This window comes from Strongylocentrotus purpuratus, unplaced genomic scaffold (assembly GCF_000002235.5).
Source record: "Strongylocentrotus purpuratus isolate Spur 01 unplaced genomic scaffold, Spur_5.0 spur5_scaffold_19, whole genome shotgun sequence".
NCBI classification, from domain to species: domain Eukaryota; kingdom Metazoa; phylum Echinodermata; class Echinoidea; order Camarodonta; family Strongylocentrotidae; genus Strongylocentrotus; species Strongylocentrotus purpuratus.
In genome coordinates, this window is record NW_022145604.1 from 14,465,556 (window position 1) to 14,487,140 (window position 21,585).

General features: G+C 36.8%; 1 long non-coding RNA gene across 1 annotated transcript; it reads right to left on the reverse strand.

The window, feature by feature from the left end:
- Nucleotides 1–2,045: 2,045 nt before the first annotated feature.
- LOC105446727 lies at nucleotides 2,046–5,188 on the reverse strand. The gene is made up of 3 exons (XR_973840.2): nucleotides 5,108–5,188; nucleotides 2,880–2,996; nucleotides 2,046–2,104 (listed from the first exon to the last, which is right to left on the reverse strand). It is a non-coding gene; the product is annotated as an uncharacterized LOC105446727 (long non-coding RNA).
- Between the last annotated feature and the right edge of the window lie 16,397 nt (nucleotides 5,189–21,585).

The window sequence follows — 21,585 nt, forward strand, 5'->3', positions numbered from 1 at the left end:
TTTTAGCCATCTCTTAACCGATTTTGATCAAACAAAAATGATTTTCGCATTTGAATTGTATGTTCTTTCAAATTAGGCACACAGTTCTTCATTGTCTCACCCAAAAAAATTGTAGCGCCCTCTGCAACAAAACTATCTCTTTTAAAGGAAAGTACACATGGTCATTAGTAGAAATGGTCATTAGCAGGATATTTTCGTGACATGTTAATGATTGAACAAAAGAAGTACGCCCTCTACGTGCGTTTTAAGGCAGACGTAACTTAAAGGCCTCCCGTTCAAAATGTAACTACGTTTGTAACGATGTACATTTGATAATTATTGTATTATGTATTGTTCCTGTATATGTATATATGTACAAAGACTGTTAAACCATTGAAAAAGAATTTCCCGTAAGGGACAATAAATTTTCAATTCAATTCAATTCAATTCAAGAAACATAACGTTTAATCATCAGTCATTAGTTTAATTAGTTTCATTGTTTTGAATTTAGGGTAAGGGTTAGGGTTACGGTAGTGTACCAGTTTTTATGATGTCCGGTTAATGTACCATTTGGGGTTATATAATGTAGATATCCTGTAAATACAACATGTAGGGTTGTATATATATAAAACCCTATATGGTACATTAAGTGGACATCCTAAAAATCCTTACCCTAACCCTAATCCTAACCCTAACCCTTTTCCTATTACTAACCCTAACCCTAACCCTAATGTCTACTTAATGACTCATTTTTTCACTCAAAATGTCCCTCCAATAACACCTTTAGTATTATAACATATATAGAGAGAGATATATATTTTTTTTAAATGGGCCTTCTATGAGAAATAAAACGTAAAAACGTTAAGAGGACACCAAATTGTCCTCCTAATGACACTGTCTACTTAATGACTCCTTTTGGTCACTCCAAATGTCCCTCTAATGACGCCTTTAGTAAAATGTATTTATTTATTTATATACATGTACATATCATATATTAACTGTCTAAAAGAAGTATAACAGAATCCCACTCAAAACATTAAATGCACGGCTGAAGGCATATTTTATTATCACATAGTAAACTATATCAGAAGAATAGATCTTCGTCATCGTCAATAACACTTATGAACAACAAATTTGAAGAAAATAAATTATCAATATACTTAGATATTATGTACAAGTATTGTATATGATTACCAAACAACTGACAGTGTGATAGATTAGTGTCTCTAACCGGTTTACCTAGGTAAATAATTCGATAATTCAAGTTACACTCTGCATTCTAAAAATTATACGATACTGTATTCAGATTCAGTACATTATGACATTGGACTGTAATAATGTTTCATGCTTCTTTTTTTGGCTAAGACATACAAATCTTAGTTATGAGTATGGAAAGTTTGGTAGCAAATGAGAGTTTTTATAGCTAGTATTCGAGCAAGCATGATAATACCGGAGTGTTGGCTCAGTCAGTAGAGCGTCCGCCTCACAACCGGGAGGTCGTGGGTTCGAACCCCGGCCGCGTCATACCAAAAAGACGTTAAAAGACGGGAGTTGTTGCTACCTTGTTTGGCGTTCAACAATAAGAGACAGAGCAACGTCGATCTGGCGCTGCTCAGTGGCTGCCGGGCTCACGATCAATTGGGCAAAAAAAAATTAATAAAATTTGGAGTGGACTATTAGGCTATTATTATTATTATTTATTATTATAACCTATCACTTCAAGGAGTTTATACCATGCATACAGACTTGTTACTAACAATGTCTAAACATTACAGTTCGTATCTCGTGGTTGACATGGTTTCATACATTTCATATTGAAAAGCAAAACATAACAAGCAAAATTTAACAAGAATTGCAAAATGAGTCGATACTATTCTTCTGAAAATAAAAATATTCTAATAAAAATAATGAATTATTGATGAATTGGCCTGATCAAACGAGTCTATTTTCTGAATGATAACTTAAATGATAAAATGACCACAGGATTAAACAAAATGTAATAATCGTTAACCTATTTCACACGTTTCTCCCTTAAATCCTGGTGCACATGTGCAGTTAAAGTCTGCCTCTGTCGGTGTACAAGTTGCTCCGTTAAGACAGGGTGCTGCATTTCACTCGTCATCTCCTATGGACTCAAAGTTGATGAAAATGCTAATTAATAACAGCAGAAGAATAATTCTGATTATAAACACTGAAACATGTATTGAATTAGTAATATTACATATCATTTCACGATAAGGATGCAAATGAAATAATTAAATATATACAGGAATTATATATTTGTGAATACTTTTATATCTATCAAAAACACAAGATGACCATGGTATAGCGAGAAAGGGAGATAAAGGGAATATAAAAAATCACATGTAAATTGGCACAAAAACATCCAAAATATGAAGAAAATATGAAAGTATAAACAATTGATAGGAGATGGTGCATCCGTAAAAGCTATTAAGGCTCGACAATTGAATGCACCAGGAGCATTAGTAATATTAGCAATGGCCGGAATAAAAATGAAATTGAAAATGAAAATAAATTTCTCTATGATATTCTTCCAACTGATTAAAAACGAATGAGAACGTTCACCGTCCCCAGGGCCTCGTCATACAAAGAGTAACTATGTGTGAACATTTTTTTCTCTCATTTTTCATATTTTTACTATGAAAGGGAATTAGAAGTGTAAAAGACAATGCAAAAAAGGGACAGAAAGAAGGGATTATAAAAGTAAGTACGGGGAGGGGGTGGGTAAAAGAAAACACTCTAGTGGTTTGACATTTCATAGTAAAATTATGGGGGAATCTATTGGTTGAATGTTAAAGAAGTTCTGAGTAGTTGAAAAGAAGTGGCATTGCTTCATTTCGAAAGTTTAAAGAGCGTTATCCAATTTGATTATTGCCTACCGAATTCGTTGCATACTCCACAGCTTAGCCTGCAGTTCTTGAGCATGTATTTCGGGTTCTTTTCACACTCACCGACTCTCGCCCAGAATGCACAGCTACGTGCTTGGTCGGTACATGCTAATTTTGAAGGAACAACAACATAGAAAGCAATTGGTTAAAAAGAAATATTTATACAAACAGCAATGGTGATAATGTGGTCCTTGTTCAACAGATCCATGGGTCTAAAATCACGTTTTAGAATCACTTCAGACTATACTCTCTTTGTTAAACCCGATTTTAAAGAAAAACCTAAACCCAGTGTTTTGTATTTAGTAGACTGTGGGTACTCCTGAATATTCCCCATACAAATAAACAAAATATACGGTGAATATAATAGCAGGATATAATTAGCCAGATGAATAACATATAGAGTGGGTATTTGGCATCATTCCGTAACTCCTATATTGCAAGTGGCAGCCATTGAACGTTCCAAATGTATTTTCAAACAAGCAATCAATAAATAGAGCAAAAATGGTCACTCCGCATGTTCTTAATTAACCAACGAGGATAAAAAGCGTTAATAAAAAATGTTATGAAGGATGCGAAGTAATCACAGCATTGGTAAATGCAATTGAATGGTTATACAAAGCAGATGAAGAAAACAAAATTAATTGAAGCAACGTTGCTAAGATAAAAGGAATACTTGAGTAAAATATAATGAATTAAGGAATAAAAACCAGTCGAGTCGTGCTATGAATGCACAAGATGGAGCAACGAAGAGAGTTAAGAAAACAACGCGATGAAATGCTGTGCCTCCGTGCTCTTGCCATAGTAACGGTGATGCTGATCATACCAATGAGGGCATGGGGGACTACATGACTATGGCAGGTATTTGATGCCATAATTTTCTTTATGGATCGAGCTTTATGGCATTGATTACCTGCCATAAAAGAAACCTCATCACCCCTTACCGATCTCGCAGTTGTCCCCTTAGTAACCGACAGGACAAGTAAAATTAAACCCTCCACGTCATTGACGCATGTCCCACCATTTTCACAGGGGTCGGTTTGGCTTGCGCTGACGTTGTACTGGTTAAAGTCTACGACATTAATGTCTTATGTAACTTTTTCGACATAATCCAATGCTATACCACAAATGAATCCACCATTGGGTAGATACAATCTGCGCATGCGTGGATAAAATTCAAGTGTACCAAAACTGAAGAACCCACCCAGACGAATACTGGATACGCACTCATGGAAGTTACGGTATCATTACTCGTTCATGCTCGGACGGTAAACGTTATGTATCATCGTAGGAAGTGTTCTCCTCTAGAGGGCAAAACATAATACAAAAAGTGGGATTACCCCAGGGCCCTGTCTTACAAAGACTTGATATCAATCGCAACTTATTTGCAATTGATATCAATCGCAACTATGTACATAAGAGATAGGAGATTGCAAACTTGCGATTGATTAGAGGACTTGCGATTGATTAGAGGACTCTTTGTAAAACTGGGCCCAGGTGTAAAAGGTATTTGGGGTCATTTTGTACCATGTGCTATTATGAACACTTGTCTATAGGATGGAGTTGGCAAAGACTCTCCCACACAAGCAGACTCGGACAAACAAAGCTTCTGTGTACCCATGCCTTGTGCCATAATGCATGGTCATACAGAGGATTTGTTTATGTTGGGGACCGGGGTAAAATTCAATGAATTAATGAAAATTTATTGCATTTTCTTTTCTTTTTTTTTAATTTGTGGGAACTACCCCCTACCCTAGCCTCCGCTGCGTACAGTCATGGTTCAGTGGCAAAGCAATGGCCTCGTAACTGTGAGGCCCTAGGATCAAAACCGCGTCGATATGCCATATTAGTGCCCTTTTGTGGGGCACTGTAATCCTCATTACTGTCATTTATGACTTAACGGCGTAGGTCCCCTAGTTGATAAGCATAGTAGCATACACATGCTTTAGCAGTCACGCAAAAGAAACATTGGCAATTTATTATTCAATAAAATCTGAGAATGTATACTATTATCTAGATCTATTAGGAATAAATCATTGTCAAAATAATTCCATAAATTGGGGTAAAAAAAAAATATTCCACCTATATGAGCGACAGTGTAGGTAGATTATGTATGTAGAAAAGTTGGGAGAAAGAGAGAGAGAGAGAGAGAAAGAGAGAGAAAGAGAAAGAAAGAGAGAGAGAAAAAGAGAGAGAGGTAGTGTAAAAGGAAGTTTGCTTACGAGTCGTTGTGATAGGATCAACTATTGAGGTGGTGGGTTCCGTCGTAGACATCGTTGTGGTGGCTTGCGTAGTAGCTGATTCTGAAGAATAAATACGATATATACACCTGATGATAAAACTTGAGGCAAAAAAAGTCAAATCCATGTTTACTAAAATAAATCTAAGACTTACTAAACAATCACCAAATGATATCGAATTCCCAGCTTTTGACGCAAAGGCGGCTGCCGAGAACAAGATGTTGCTTCACGTTGTAGCATTTTGTATTCACGTGAACGTGAAAGCGAGGGAGAGAGAGAGGCATGGTGAGACGGAGAGAGAGACAATTCGAGAGAGAATAGAGAAGTGGAAAATCATATAACATAGAAAACGAGAGAGAAAGAAAAGGCGGAGATAGAGGGAGAGACAGAGAGATGGAGACAAAGAGAGAGACAGAGACAGAGGGTGTGGGTGATTGACAAAATTAAGGAAATGGTAAACGAAAAGAGTGAGCAGGGTTAGAGAGAACAAAAGAGAGAGAAAACAGAGAGAGAAAGAAAGAAAAAGAAAAAGAGAGATAGATGAAGAGAAGAGAGAGAGAGAGAGAGAGAGAGAGAAAAGGAGAAAGAGAAAGAGAGGGAGAGGTAGCGTAAATGAAGTTTTCTTACGAGTCGTTGTGGTAGGGTGTGAAGTATTGTGTTCCGTCGTATATATCTTTGTGGTGTCTTGCGTAGTAGTTGATTCTGAAGAATAAATATGATGTATAGACCTGATGATACAACTTGAGGCAAAACAAAAGTTAAATCCATGTTTACCAAAATGTATGTAATCTAAGACTTACTAAACAAAATTAATCACCAAATGATATCGAATTCCTAGCTTTTGACGCCTGAGCGGATGGTCGAGAGCAAGAAGTTGCTTCACGTTGTAGCATAGTGTATACACGTGAACGTGATAGCGAGGGAGAAAGAGAGAGGCATGGAGAGACGAAGAGAGAGAAAATTCGAGAGAGAAAAGAGAAGTGAGAAATCATATAACTTCGAAAACGACAGAGAAGAAAAGGAGGATATAGAGAAAGAGAGAAAGGGAAAGAGATGGGTTGAGGGAGGGAGAGAGAGAGAAAGTGAGGGTGAATGAAAAAATTGTGAAATTGTAACCATTAAAGGGTAAGCATGGTTAGAGAGAACGCGAGAGTGAGAGAGAGAGAAAAGGAGAAAGAGAGAGAAAGAAAGAAAAACGGGGATGGAGAGAGAGAGGGAGAGAGAGAAAGGAAGAGAGAGAAAGAGATAGGAGGAGGTGGGAGAGGGAGAGAATTGGAGAGAGAGAGAGAGAGAGAGAAGGGAAATGAGGAAAGGGGATAACAAAAGAAAATCGACAGAGAAAGAGAAAGGCCGAGAGAGAGAGAGAGAGAGAGAGAGAGACAGACAGATAGACAGAGACAGACAGACAGGCAGAGAGTATAGAGGGCAAAGGAGGGGGAAATGGGGGGGGGGGCAGAGAGACAGAAAGGACGGGGGGTCTGACAGTCTGTGGATTATGATGTACAATCATGCTACCTTTCTTTTTGACAAAGCTGATCACTCTTGCTTGTATTCAGGTTACTAGCAAAAATAAGTTGTACAGTGTGTCTCAGAAAAAACGAAACCGAGAATAATCGATGTTTTATCATAACTTAATCAAAACTGATAAAACATCGATAATTCTCGGTTTCGTATTTTCTGGGACGCACTGTATAGATGGTTTTAGATTCGTCTAACCAACTTGTCAGATAATTATTGTGATTACTTTTATTCTCACGTTTATTGCAACGTTTCCCTCGATACCCGGCAGAACAGTGGCATTTAAAGTTTTCCATAGTCTCTTCACACGAGCCGTTTTGACAGATATTTTCGACACAATCTGTAGTAAAAAGAGGAGACAAGCAGTGCAACTATTCAAATCAAATTCAAATTCAAATCATTTATTCACTCAATATAAAAACAGATACATAGAATTGCGAATAAACGCATACATGTATAACAAATATAAAACAATGGACATAGTAAAATCAGTAGTTGACAGCACAAGTAACATACATTGAGTGGGGATCAGATTAAAGATCTATTTAAAGATCTTGTGAATTCGACCCCATTAGTATAAATTGCATTGTATACTGCTGCATGTACAACAAAAAGAGGGAGATAATACATAAACAGCTGGGTCAGAGAGAAACAAGAGAGGGAGACAGAGGTAGAGAGAGAGAGAGAGAGAGAGGGAGAGGGAGGAAAATTGAAGGAGAGAAAGGCAAGATGAGAAGTAAAGTTAATACATAGGATGAAATTAGACCCAAGCAGAATAATAATAGATACAAAATACAACAAAAAAATAACAATTAAAAAAAAACTATAAAAAAACATACGAACCTGGGATATAAAATTAACATTGACATGAACAACAAACAACAGGTGACTCAATGTGAATAAGATTGTAAAAGCCTTTCTTTGTATTGTCTCTTGAAAACATTCTGAGAGCATGCAGATTTTAGATTAGGTGGCAATGCATTCCATAGTTTGGGACCTGCATAGTAAATAGTCTTTTGAGAAACTGAAGTTCTTGCATATGGGATGTGAACATCTGCATTTGTACGAGTACAATGGGAGTGGATTGAAGAGTTAATGGAAAAATAGCGTGTCAGGAATAATGGCAAGATCTGTCTCTGACAAGAGAACATAAAAATGGCCAGTCTTAATTTATACAAATCGAATACATTCAAGAGTTTTAATTGAGTAAATAAAGGTTTAGTGGAGGCAAGGAAAGGCGTTTTACAAATTATCCTCACTGCTCTTTTTTGCAATCTATATAGTCTCAACATTTTTTCTTGAGAAGCTAAGACCCAGACAATATTGCAATATATAAGAAAAGGGTAAATGAGTGTGTAGTATAAAGATAACAAAATATTTCTAGGCAGATAGTTTAGTTTGTCCATTACATCAATATTTCGTGCAATTGTTGTACATATGTAATTTACATGGTCATGCCAACGCAATTTGTCATCAATTTGAATTCCTAGAAATTGTGTGTTAGATACTATTGTGATTTCAGAGTCATTTAGGTATACCTTATAGTTGGAAATAGTTGGAAATATCAATATTTCTTTTGGTGAAATTCATCATATGGGTTTTGTTTGCATTAAGTAGTAGCTTGTTAAGTTTGAGCCAATGGGCGGCATGTTCTAGTTCATGGTTTAGAGTTTGAATAAGGGTTTCTTCATCTTTGTTTGATAACGAAATTGTAGTGTCATCTGCAAAGAGGACATAACTAAGTTTTGAAGAACATTTATGAATATCATTTATATTAGACAAAGTAGAGGGCCTAGAATTGACCCTTGCGGAATTCCGCATGAGATTTTTTGCATATCAGATTGGTTTTTATTGTACACATTGAATTGTTTTCGGTCATCTAAATAGCTCTATAACCATTTCAAAGTTATCTTTGTCACACCAAATGAGGGGGCCTTAAACTTAACAAGCTGTGCTTCAACCAAGGTCTCCTCGTCTTTCTTTATTCTACATTGTACTGTTATGATTATACTCTATTATATTTTGTCACATGTGTTTTCTGGAAGACAAATAAACTCGATACTTGATACACGTACATGTACACAAGCACATACAAATGGGTCTACCGTTGTAAAATTTAAAGTGCATTTGGCTGATTAACTTTCTGTTGGCCACGTTACATGTGTTGACAAGACAACCACACGTAACACTAAACTAAACATGGACAAAATGATATAAAAATATTTAAGTGTTGCTCCTTCTAGTATCATGATGGAGGACGGAATATATTATATCATTCGTGATAAGGTAGGCAGATCAATCATAGTATAAAAGTACAGTGAATTAAACCTGAACCGAATAGAAAAAAGGACCAGACGCAAACGCGTCGACAATCGCCCACACCCCAACAAAATGATTAATTGTTTTGACATTGGTTGTAATGCCTTCCGACATATTCTTTATAATCATAGATTTCTGGTTTAACCGTTTCAACTATTATTGAATTCAATACTCTGTAGGGAACACCACTTGAATAGAAATTTAGAAATTGATATTTCTATCATTTTTATATTTAATCATATTGTATACATATTTAATCGAAGCCAAAAGGGCCATATATGACTGTGGAAAGCAGTTTTGTAATTGGCAATGCTGCACTCTTAATTTTACAACGGTTGACCAATTTGTATTTGCTTGTGTTTAAACGATTCAACCACTGGTTTCTGAAAATAGAGCTTGTGAACTGTTAAATGGCAGCAGCGTGTCCTCAAACGCTTACTTAGTTGACCAATTTCACAACGGATAAACCCTCAATATCTAACAGTAAGAGACAACACTGTTTGCTACCGAGTGGATAATCTGATTGTTTTAACAATATGTGCTAATTTACCTGTGTTTTAAGTGTTTGAATATTAACACCTAAATATGTTAGTAAACAAACGCTTAATCTTTTACAGTGTACCCTGTAAAATAAAACTACAAATAACGACTCGGTAATTCGTAAGAACCTGAATGCTCATCTGATCGTAATGACATGCCTAAAACCCCTGAGCTTCCGGGGGCTCCGCCCCTTGACCAACGCCGGGGCTTTGCCCCTGGACCCCACGCTAATTTACGCTACGTTCTACTAAATACGTTAGCCACCCCCCCCCCCCCAATGTTTCCGTCATTTCGCCACTGACTCATGGATTATGTAACAATTTCCACCTGTTTGACCAGGGATTAATAAAGTTAACAACACCTTCTCCCAAAGAACTAAACAAAAAATAGAACTTTGTTTAATCTTTTATGTTTTGTGATGTACAGTGACATTACTTCCTTCTCTTGACGAAGGTTTGCCATGGACTGCATGAAGTCAAGCCATCTTAGGGGGCTTACGGCTGCTCCTCGGGCTATAAAAACCCGACTGCTAAGGATAGACTGTCAACCTTTGTTGACAATGTCATAAAATGGTCTCTAACATAATACATCGAATCTTATGACACTTTTAGTTTGGTATTTCATGATTACATTTTCAAAAGAATTAAACAGTAGAACAGATTTAATATGTTGTGTTATGTTTAGATCAGGCAAAGAACGACTTACCAGGAAATCTGCACACTCTGTGTCCGGGTGGGATCCCCAGTTTACTCTGCCTTCTTGGACAAGCAGCTTCCGCAGATGTGTATGGGATGAGCTTTGGAATGGTCTGTACCATGCTGCCATTAGAATGCAGTTTCAGCTTACATTCGTTGAACATTGGTAAGGTGTAGTTCAGCCCTAATCCGTCCGAACAACAAGTGCCCGTGTTCTTGTTCTCATTCGAAGAAACGACAGAGGCTTTGAACGAGATATAAACCAGGAGAGAATCTAAAATTTAGTAAAGACTATAAATCCCTCGTGGTATTAACCGATGAGAACCCAGTAACTACAGCCTATGGCAAAGCGTGTGTCCATCCATTGAGGAAGCTCTTGAACTACGGAGGGGGGCACATGTTTTACTCAGAAAATAAAATGTGAATTTACAACATTTACAAAATAAAATGTGAATTTACAACATTTACAAAATAAAATGTGAATTTACAACATTTACAAAATAAAATGGGGTGCGGGAGGTTCTCTTAGCGCTTTTTGTTCTCGACTTTTTCACCTTCCTTTTTAGTTGAGTTGAGTTGCGGTTTTATTATCCAAACGTTAAAATACAGTAACATAACAATGATAAATGCATGTTTAACAAATATCTCGAATATATAATAGGGACCAGAAAATAGCAAAAAATGCTAATCAAGCCTGGAACCTTTAAAGTACAGTATCTTAACATTTAACAATTTGTGTATATTTACACTGTTGGTCATAAAGGTGGAATAATTTTTGTTATCCCAATTTATGGGATGATTTTGACAATGATTTTTCCTAATAGATCTAGATAATAGTTTACATTCTCAGATTTTATTGAATAATAATTTGCGAGTGTTTTTTTTGCATGACTGTTTTTACATGTGTATTACATATGTATGCTAATTATGCTTATCAACTAGGTGACCTAGTTCGTCCTTAAGTCATACTTGACAGTAATGAGCATTAATGCCTCACAAAAGGGCACTAGTAGCACATCAACACGGTTTTGATCCTGGGGCATTACAGTTACGAGGCCATTGCTTTGCCACTGAATCATGACTGTACGCAGCGGGGGCTAGGGTAGGGGGCTGCCCCAACAAATACCCCCCCCCCCCCCACAAAAAAAGAAAAAAGAAAATGCAATAGATTTTCAATAATTCATTGCATTTTCGACCGGGCATCAAACATAACAAAATCCTCTGTTCGGCCATGCCGTGAAAGTAGTACCTCTCGTCTAGGATAAACTAGTATTCAGATATTAACTGCCGTTAGCTCTCTTCTCTCTTCTTAAAGCAAAACAAATCCAGGTTATGAAACCCATGGATTCGTCTCCAATCGATCAAATCTAAGGCATGACTGTATTAAATGACCATGTAATGGTAATGTACCGTAAGTGGAAAACATTTTTTAATTATCAGGAGTTGACTTTAATACGTGCAGTACTCATTGATTTGGACGATGTAAAAAACAGATGCATTGATTTACTATTTGGCCTATTAGTTCAACTACCTTCTGACACTTCCCCCAGACAATTACACGTCAAATATCTACACTCTGCGGCAATGATTCCCTCTGAAGCTACCCCCTGAAATGATTACCCAAGCTCCCATCACATGTATGGGGTTATTTAATCTAGGGGTTACTGGGTTAGCTGTTTGTGGTAGTTGTCTCGTGAGTGATGGTCCAGGTGTACGTATTTTTAACATTATTTTAGGGATGCTTTATGAAAGAGATAGAAAGAAAATAAGTGTACAATTGAGCATTGTCCTGTTTAAATAATTCCCTTTGTTTGTTTGTTAATTGTTGTTGCTTTAATTTCGTATTTACTTGTCCTAAACTCTTTATTTATCAAGTTAGTTATATAACAAATGCAGGGACTTCATCTTGGGGAGGGAAACTTGACTTTAAAAAAGACACAAGACCCCCTTCTACACCCCCTCAATCAATTAACGTGTAGATTTTCATTTCAGCTAATTGGGCCATGTTCTTTCAATATCTGGCCCTTGGCTACGTCCATATCATTGCCTCTCATAATCTTTACGACAAATACATTTTATCATTATCACTTCTGATGAATACAAAGGGTGCTATACATACAAATATTGTTCAAGAAACAAAAGTGTGTCTATGAAATTATTTCCATATTTTGCTTACTCATTTGCATGTTGTTTTTCTAGTTCTCATTCTACCCAAGAGCAATAAGGATCTGGAACCATCTGCCAGGCTCAGCAGTCAATGCAACAGGAATAACCAACTTCAAGGAGGCTACCCTACCCTCAATCAGAATGATGCAGCCCCCTGTTGGTTCTCACATCGTATAGGCTTACTAGCTTGGTTTTTACTTGCACTGGACTTATTTTACTGTAAATTGACAAGTGCTTTGTCCACACACCATTCCAGCAATGCATGACACTCCTTGTAGTTACTCGCCTCACCTACCATCCCAGTATAGCTTCCTGAGTGAGCTGCCAAAGGGATTACCCAACCAAGTACCAAGTACTAAGTACATGCAATGCAAGCGCCAAATACTAGTAAATAAAATAAATAAATGATAATAACGACAAAAGTTTTGAATAATAGCGTTATTATCAATGTTTCATTGTATTTGTGTAAACGACTACTACTCCTACCACTACTAGTAATGTAACAATAATAATTATAATAATAACACTGATAATAATACTAATAATGATAATAATAATAATACTGATGATAATAATAATAATAATAAACCATCGTTGACCAGAATCATACGTACCGAACGATAAACATGTCAGGAAAACAAGGATCGCGCCTCGTATGAGATCTTTGTCCTTTACATGTGAAACAAAGAAATGAAAAAGGCTTTTAAAAGGTATTAAAAGATGATAGGCTTGAAATTCAAAGATAAAAAATTATATTAATTAACACTTATGAATGGAGCAAAGCTACCTGACTGAACGCTAGCTTACATGTACATACGAATACAAAGGCTGCATGTGATAAGTTGCCAGTTCAGGCAGGTAACTCTACTTCCTTGCAGATAAATCTTGTAAATAGTCTATCATCTTCAAAACCTTAGTCATTGTTAAAAGGCCATTTTCGTACAACTAATGTATCCAATTTGTATTCTGTCTATTAAGACACACTAATTATCCTTATTTCAAGCAAAATCTATGATATCCTCTTCGTTGTGATGATTAAAAACTTGCCTTTTCCCGCATCCCTTGTTTAAGGTTACCTTCTCATTGAGTGATACAGGATGGATAAGGTTTGTCAGGGACGTGTTTTTTTTAATGAAAGTCTGTTGATAATTTCTTTGATACTTATCATCATAAATGATGCTCTATACGCGTGTAAAATGGTGCAGTGGACAGGTGAGCAGAGAGAACTTAGATATCATGAGACAATAGGTTAGTAGGCTGTTTTAAATAATTAAAGGTTATCCTGTCGGTTGAAACAAGGTTCTGTGAAGCCTTGTTATACATTGCATCATTTAACACAATGAAGCACTGAAGCATGAGGCACAATTTAACTGTTAAAAGGATTTAAGACCAAAGAAGCACATGCATATGGCCTGACCTACATCGGTCCCTAAAGCCCAAACTTGGAACAAAGCAATTTTGACAGCACTTTTGAAAGGCCCTGATGCTCATTCACCCGTGGCAGAAATATTATGAAAACGGTATCATTGAATTGAATTGAATTGAAATGATATCTTTATTTTTACACAGGGCTAAAAAAAAATATTTAAAAAAAAAAAGCCCAAACAGCTACAAGATTGATTTCCATTGGGGCCGTGCGAAACAATGTAAATACATCAAATAAACATATCATTTGTGATTTTAGAAAATGACAATAGTACATCAAATGACATTTACTGTATAAACTATTTTTTTAGTACTGTAAAAAAAAATACAAATTCAAATTGGTAATAAGAATTGTTACTAGTTCAAATAAACTGCCGGAAATGATATATAACATTGGAAAAAACATAAGTTAATCTTCATTATGAAAGCAATTCCAGAGTCATATTGGTTATGACTTTTCAATTAGGAGCTACCAAAGTTGGGTAAACTTTATATCGATACGCCTTGTATATGCAAATTTATGTAATTTAGTAAACATAGGCGAGGACTTACCATTTTGAACGATGGAAAATAAATCCGAATTATTCGATGAAAATAATCCACTCAAACAAAGGTTGATTGATTGTATTTTCGTCTTACGATGTTGTCATCCTTGCTGTGATGTCTCTATAACTCAAACACCACACTTGTTCATCTAGCTGCATAATAGTTTCTGCAAAGTTTTTCTTGCAATGTTGTCTTTATTCCCGAACCCCTCAAAAGGAAGTAAAATGATCCAGTATTACAAATAGTCTGTTTATTAAGTTTTCGAAATGCCATTAATGTTCGCAATACAAATTGCCTGATTCTGTTTAGACAGCGAAACAGAAACGATGCACACGTCTACTGAAACACTCGGAAATTAACTTTCACTGGTTAATATCCAATATGCGGATGTCGCCGCTAACTCAGGAAGGTCTGTGTAGCGAGACACGCCTATCTTAAGTAACCAATCAACGCGAGGAACACTTGACACATTCCCCCGTGCCCACGCCGACCGCGTTGACAAACGAGTGTTTAGCGAACCATGATATCAGTGTTTTCATTTTTCTCGCAAAACTGGAGGTTTTAGTTGATATTATATACCTCTAGCCATCTGCAGTCAGAGTTTGATGGGTTTTTTTTTTTTTTTGGGGGGGGGCACATACATGTAATCGATCAACGTCCTGGGGAGGGGTCTAAACAAGTTCAACCGATCTTGGAATTTTTTTGGGGGCGGCTAGAATAGTCCTATCATGTATGAAAAATGTTATAACGTGAAATGGCTCCCATCAACGATCGTGTGACGTATTTCAAATGTGCTTTTATGTACAAAAATTAATCATTTTAACACCATAGGGAAATTAAAACGTCTTATTTTGAAATCCCAGAGTTTGTAACATACTTTTTATTCACAAAACTGTTTGTATGCGATTAATATTGTTCTCTAGCAGTGAGTTATTAACAGACATGACCCACACATATCTTGTAAATTGTATTATTGTTTTAAATTTATGTTCGTCTATACTTTATATCAAATTCAATTGTATGTTTATGCTTCTAAACTTTTATGAGTACTTTTTTTCATGTATGTACATATCAAACGTTGTTCGCGTGTTTTCCAGGGCGTCCTCGGAAGACCAGCTAATTTCTAAAAAGGCCACCCTGGCAAAATATATTGAAATCGATAATGAATAAGTAATAAATAATTATCTGTCGGGGTACGCTTGGTGGATTTCATTTTCTCTCGTACTAGGCATGCAGACAACCAAGACGAGAAGCTACATCATCACAAACAAATTAATTGGCAATGATAATCCCTACCGAAATATCATTCCAGGAATAAGGATATTAATATATTGAGCCTTAGCAACGATAAGCAACACCATTTTACACATGCACAATATGAAGCATGACATCAGTGGCATTATGATATTAGCCAATTAATGAACGGGTGTCGAATTATACCGAGTCTGTGTTAGTGGACGCTCCGTTTGTTGAGTGACTCACTGGTGATCTGCATTCCGTTTACGTTTCAGTTTAAATTATAGGCCTATGGTGTTCGACAAGATCAATTTAGATATATAGTAAAACTGTTTAAATAATTTGGAGCTACAAATCGCATTTCTCTATGTATCTCATTCTAATTCTATCCCTCTGCGCCTCAGAATAGTTGACTAGATCGATGGCACATAATAAATGCTGTATTATTATTATTATTATTATTATTATTATTAAGAGTGAGATACGTGTATTCCATCCCCATTTCCAAGTTACTTCCTCGCATATTCGAACTTAAGAAATTGAGAGTAGGGCAAGTGGAGCAGCATGGAGAAGAAAGAAATGGTGGAAAAAATATTCGTAATAAATAAACATATTGTTTGTCAAATGGTTTATTTTGGGTTAAGAATCACCCGTCACTAGCCCTTAACAAATGATATTTGGTTATTTTCTATTTGTCTACTCCAATTTACTTACTTCAATAGTAAGAAACTTGTACAATGATACAATAAATAAGTATAATGTTTTTTTTGCATAACTAATTTCGTCGAATATTGACAAAAAGAGATGTTTGTTATGCCCCCCCCCCCGAATAAGACATACACACATAAATACATATGAGGGTGACACAACACGAGTGACTTGTAAGTGAGCCTCATCATGAATGATTTCCAGTCAGATTCGGCCAGGAAGGAAAGAGAACAACGCCTTATACACTATCTCGGCTGTCTCAAACCTCTAAGGATGAACGTATCATTCCACTAGGATCTTTGTGAAACATCCCCTGAAGTTATACGACTGGATTTTAGTGCATTTTATCGTAGTGCGTAGTGGGTTCTCCTTCTCTTCTTGTTGTTGCATGTTAACAATGCATATTGGCCTCGAATGGCGGAAATTGTTTCTGAATAATTGCCCCAAATCACTCTGCCTACACTATTAGTTTCTTGCGCTTTCTCAACATTGCATTCATCAGTTCATGATCACCTACTTATCCTAATCATAGTAGAATTAAATTTGGGTTTCAACATTTATACTAATAAAGAGGTTCATGCCATGGCTCATTGAATGGATACTGATGACATGTGTATGTCGTGCACAATTCATTGCACTTCTGGTCGCCATGGTGTTCATTCTTCTTAGGACAACTACCCCCCAGACGACTACCCCCTAGGATAGTTGTCCGGGGGTAGTTGTCCTAGAGGATGGTTGTCGTAGGGGTAGTTGTCTTGGCGGTAGTTGTCCGGGTGGTAGTTGTCCGGGGGTAGTTGTCCTAGGGGGTAGTTGTCCGGGGGTAGATGTCCTAGGGGGTATTTGTCCAAGGGGGTAGTTGTCCTAGGGGGTAGTTGTCCTAGGGGTGGTTATCCGTGGGTGGATGTCCAGGAGTTAGGTGTCCTAGAACCATTGCGGGTGTAGACGTGTTGTTGTCTATAGTGGATAAAGTCACCGGACTGTAGATAACAAAGTACGAGGTTCAAATCCCAGTCCGGCACTAACGTCCTTGGGCAAGGCGTTAATCCACATTTTCCACTTTCCACCCAGGTGTAGATGGCTACCTGATATGTTTAAGCGCTACTTTTTAGCATACTTTAGCTGCTCGGTTATAACCAAGGTAGTAGTGCCATTAGCGTCACTGTGTGAGGAATATTATGAGCGCTGTATAAGTGGTCATTGGTATTGTTATAATATAACGGAATTAAAGTCATATCATAATCTTATAAAGGAATTTGATTGATTAATGGTTGAGGGTTCGAGCTTGACAGGATATTGAAGATGAACTTGAGCTCTGGTCATGCGATTACATTGTGAAAGAAATTGCCTTGAAGAAATTGGATAAGGTTGATATTATGTAGCGCCTAGGAATTAGTGTCCACTGTGATGTTTTGTAAAGTTCTAAGTACATCCTACTATGGACCAATCAAATTCCTTTATAAGGTACAGTTTGGTATAAACAACCCAGCCATATATTGTTAAGAATATGTGGAATTGATGTCATTTAGACACGTGTTAGTGTGTATTTGTTAGCCAGTGCTTAAAAAGGGAATTGATGATTCACTGCAATATTTGGCTGACATTTAGTATGAGCTTTGGTTGCTTTAAGCTTCTTCAACAAAATACGACATTTCTGTAAAACTGAATTAGGTTATGTAAGAAAAGAAGAAGAAGAGAAAATGTGACACGCTTATTCGTTTGCTAAAATTAAATTAATATTTAATCCTGAGCAAACTTTTTTAAAGGCGTGTATTGCAATATATTCTATTTAGATATAAACTATTTTGTTTTTATAAATTCCGTTCCATTCTTCAAAGTGACAGGAAAATTATAGTCTGAGGTATAGAGACCATTTCCCTCTCCTATGGGTTGATAGTTAATTTTATCTAACTATGATGCGTAAGACAGAAAATATATATATATGATAGGATTAACTGAAGGTAGGTTCAAACATTAACAGAATGGACACAAAATATCGTGGCACATTGTGCTTCCACCATTAACTGATTAACATGGAGAAAACCATTATAACATTTGTGCGTGTGCATGTGGGCGGTAGGCAGATACATTTTTATTTCATACCACAAGTCCAAAGTCTGTTGATCATTGTTTGAAATTCCTCATCTGTTTCTCCTTTTGTGCATGATAGGTGTCTTTAGATAACACATTCCCTACACCATGCAATAACTATATACCTACTATGACTTGTAGCGTGCTCACATAGAAAAATGCGACAGATTTGTCTGCTATCAAACGTGTAACGTGTTTAATCGAATATTCAGGACGAAATCTGTATCAAAATGGCCACCGTCAGCTCTGATATTAGGACGATTAAGCTTGATAAATTACAACATGCAATTCTGTCGTACAAACCGGGCAGGGCTGTACCTTGTGATGATAAGCTTGTCATCGGTATTATCCGTGTACATCCGTTCGGTGTAAATGTGGCCGACATGGTCCCTGCCCTGAGACGTGCTCTTTATGGAGACGAAGAGCCAAGCATCTCTACTGAGGATGACGATCAGGAGGAATACCTGACCGATTCTATTTCTGTCATCAACAAGAAAGTCTTAGGTTTGTATACTGAGCAAAGGAAATGCAATGTTGTCTTATCTCAGTTTGCTCAAATTAAACTTTATCTCCAAGGTGGACTTGAAGTTCAGGCGATTTAGTCCGCGGTCGAATTGCAATGACACATCGATATACAATATGCAATGTGCATTGGTCCGCTTCCCCCCCCCCCCCCCCCCACTCCGAGAACGGACGGACCCCATGCGTGTTGCCAAAATGTCCTTTTCGTAACAAAAGAAAAAGGTCGACCCGTATTGACTTTACACACCGGACTTTTGCTGAAAGGGGGGGGGGGTGCTGAAAAAGGCTCGTATACAAAAGAAAAAGGTCGAGCCGTATTGACTTTACACACCGGACTTTTGCTGAAAAGGGGGGGGGGGGTCGGTTGGAACACGCATATGCGTTCCCTGAATAACACTGAGTGAGGGGGCCGGGGTCCGCTTTTACCTAATCTCCAAAGTGTGTTAGGAAGCGTCTTAATACCATTGGGACGTACATGTATTCTATTACGTAACCATGCGTAAAAAATGTGGCCGATTTGACGTGAATCTCGTATTTATGTTTCAATAACGGTGCACATTTTGAATGTCGGACCTTTAAAAAATACTGAAATAACTACTTCAAAATATATATTATTTTCAGAGTTTTTTCAATTGATTTTGATAGATCTTTTGCTTTTCACAACCATCAATGGACCATTTTGAATGTTTTTTAGAAATAGCCTAATGTTGAATTACAAGTGGTATGGCTTAATGATGACGTATATGTAACACTTTCTGCAGCAACCTGGCTAGTGGCCAATTTAAGTTATCATCCTATGTTCATCCTATTATCACAAAATGTTTTGTGCGTGTTATTCTGGCATATTGCATGCAATTTATAAAACTACACAAGCTTGTGTACTCTGTTCTATGTCTACTTTTCGCATTTAGGTTAAATGTCATGTTCATAGTATGCAAAAGGTTCATCATGCACAATGTATCAAACACGTTCTCTTTTACCATCTTACCAGGTGTAAACATAGGGGTTGTACGAGACCTTGCCGGGAAGGTTGGACCTATGGTTCTGCTAGTTTAGTGAGTATAATTCTTTTTGCTCTCCATATTCACATGGGTCATATATATTTTGACTAACATCAAATAATACAATTTTGTATCGCAAATCTGAAAAGAATAATTGATACAAACAGAAGACACCGGTTTTAGTGATTCGGTTAAAATTCCGTAAGTGCATATTAATTATAAGAAAAAATTATTAAGAATTAATCAATTAATTAAATTGGACTGAAACACTTAACAGAAAAATTACAATTCATTAAGGGTCATTTCACTAGGTCCCCTTAATCAGATTTCCAAAATAAGTTCGATTAATATTTTGTCATAGACAAAACGATGTAAAACAACTACTTCAAGTACAAGTTAATTGCTACTTATCTTTATCGGGTGGGTAGCACCGGGCCGTTGTCCGAGATTTCCAAACTTTAACCGATGTGTTTCTCTGTATTTTCCCTTTTTCATAGCACCTTGCTAATAATGCTCGCGTTACACTTTCACTTTTCTTCATGACCTCTTAAAGGGCCGCTCTAACCCAATTAACATAGCCTTTAAAAACATGAATACACCTCTACTTATTAATATTCCAGCCTCAGATTTTTCAGAAAATCTGTAAATTGACCAAAACATTATAATAACCATCCATTTTCACAGTTCTCACGCTTGCTGTGCTACGCCCCTCGAAAAAGGTAATACGGTCACGTCGCCTTGATGGCGCATATGACGTCATTGCGGGCATGTCCGATTTTTCCTACAACTAAGGATCTTACAATCTCAATGACGAAATTGCCAGAAACGTACTGGGATTATCAAGTGCATATTATTTTTCGGATAAATGTCTTTTTTCTCCAATTAATATCATAGTTTGCTTTTTTAAAGACATTTTGATGCCTAGATCACCCTCCTTTTCACCGGAGAGGCTCCTGCAGTGACATAATATGCTATTGGGCAATACAGCTCCGAAACTGGGCTTTTTCTGAGCGTTCTGAGTCGTTATTTTTAAATCTAGATTCCAGAATTATTGATGATTTCTAAAAAAACATCATTGTCATGTTAGGAATCTCCGTCAAAATTATTCTACATGTCTTTTTTTTCTTCTTAATTTTAGCCCGTTTTGGTAAGAGAGACCCTTTAATTGAGAAAATCTGGAAGATAGTCTTGTACAAAGAAGTTATTTAGATGCTCATAACATGTGGTATATGAGAGTGTGAGTTGGTGTAGCGGTAAAACTGTATGCATTTTGTTATCGTTAACCCTTTAATCGTCACCGCGTGAATAAAAATGATTTTGTATCGGTGAATTTTCTCATTATTATCTTCAGCCCGTCTGATAATGCACTTTACATAGCATGGGTCAGGGTGATAAAGAAAGTAACAGGTGAGTTTTTTCCTAAGCAGGACAATAAACTAACGTCATGTGAAGATGTAAATTGACACAATAATATTATACCGTTGATACACACCATATACACAACAATGCAGTGATATACACCACCGTATTAAAGGTAATACAAAGTTTTGGTATAGGGTCATGAATTTGGTTCAAATTCGCATATTTGAAGCATATGCGATCCTACAATATTCAACGATCGTTGTCGCGGTTAAAATCGAGTCGAAAGTTATGAAATTCTAAATAATTAACTATTTATGCTGTATAGCTTTCTCTC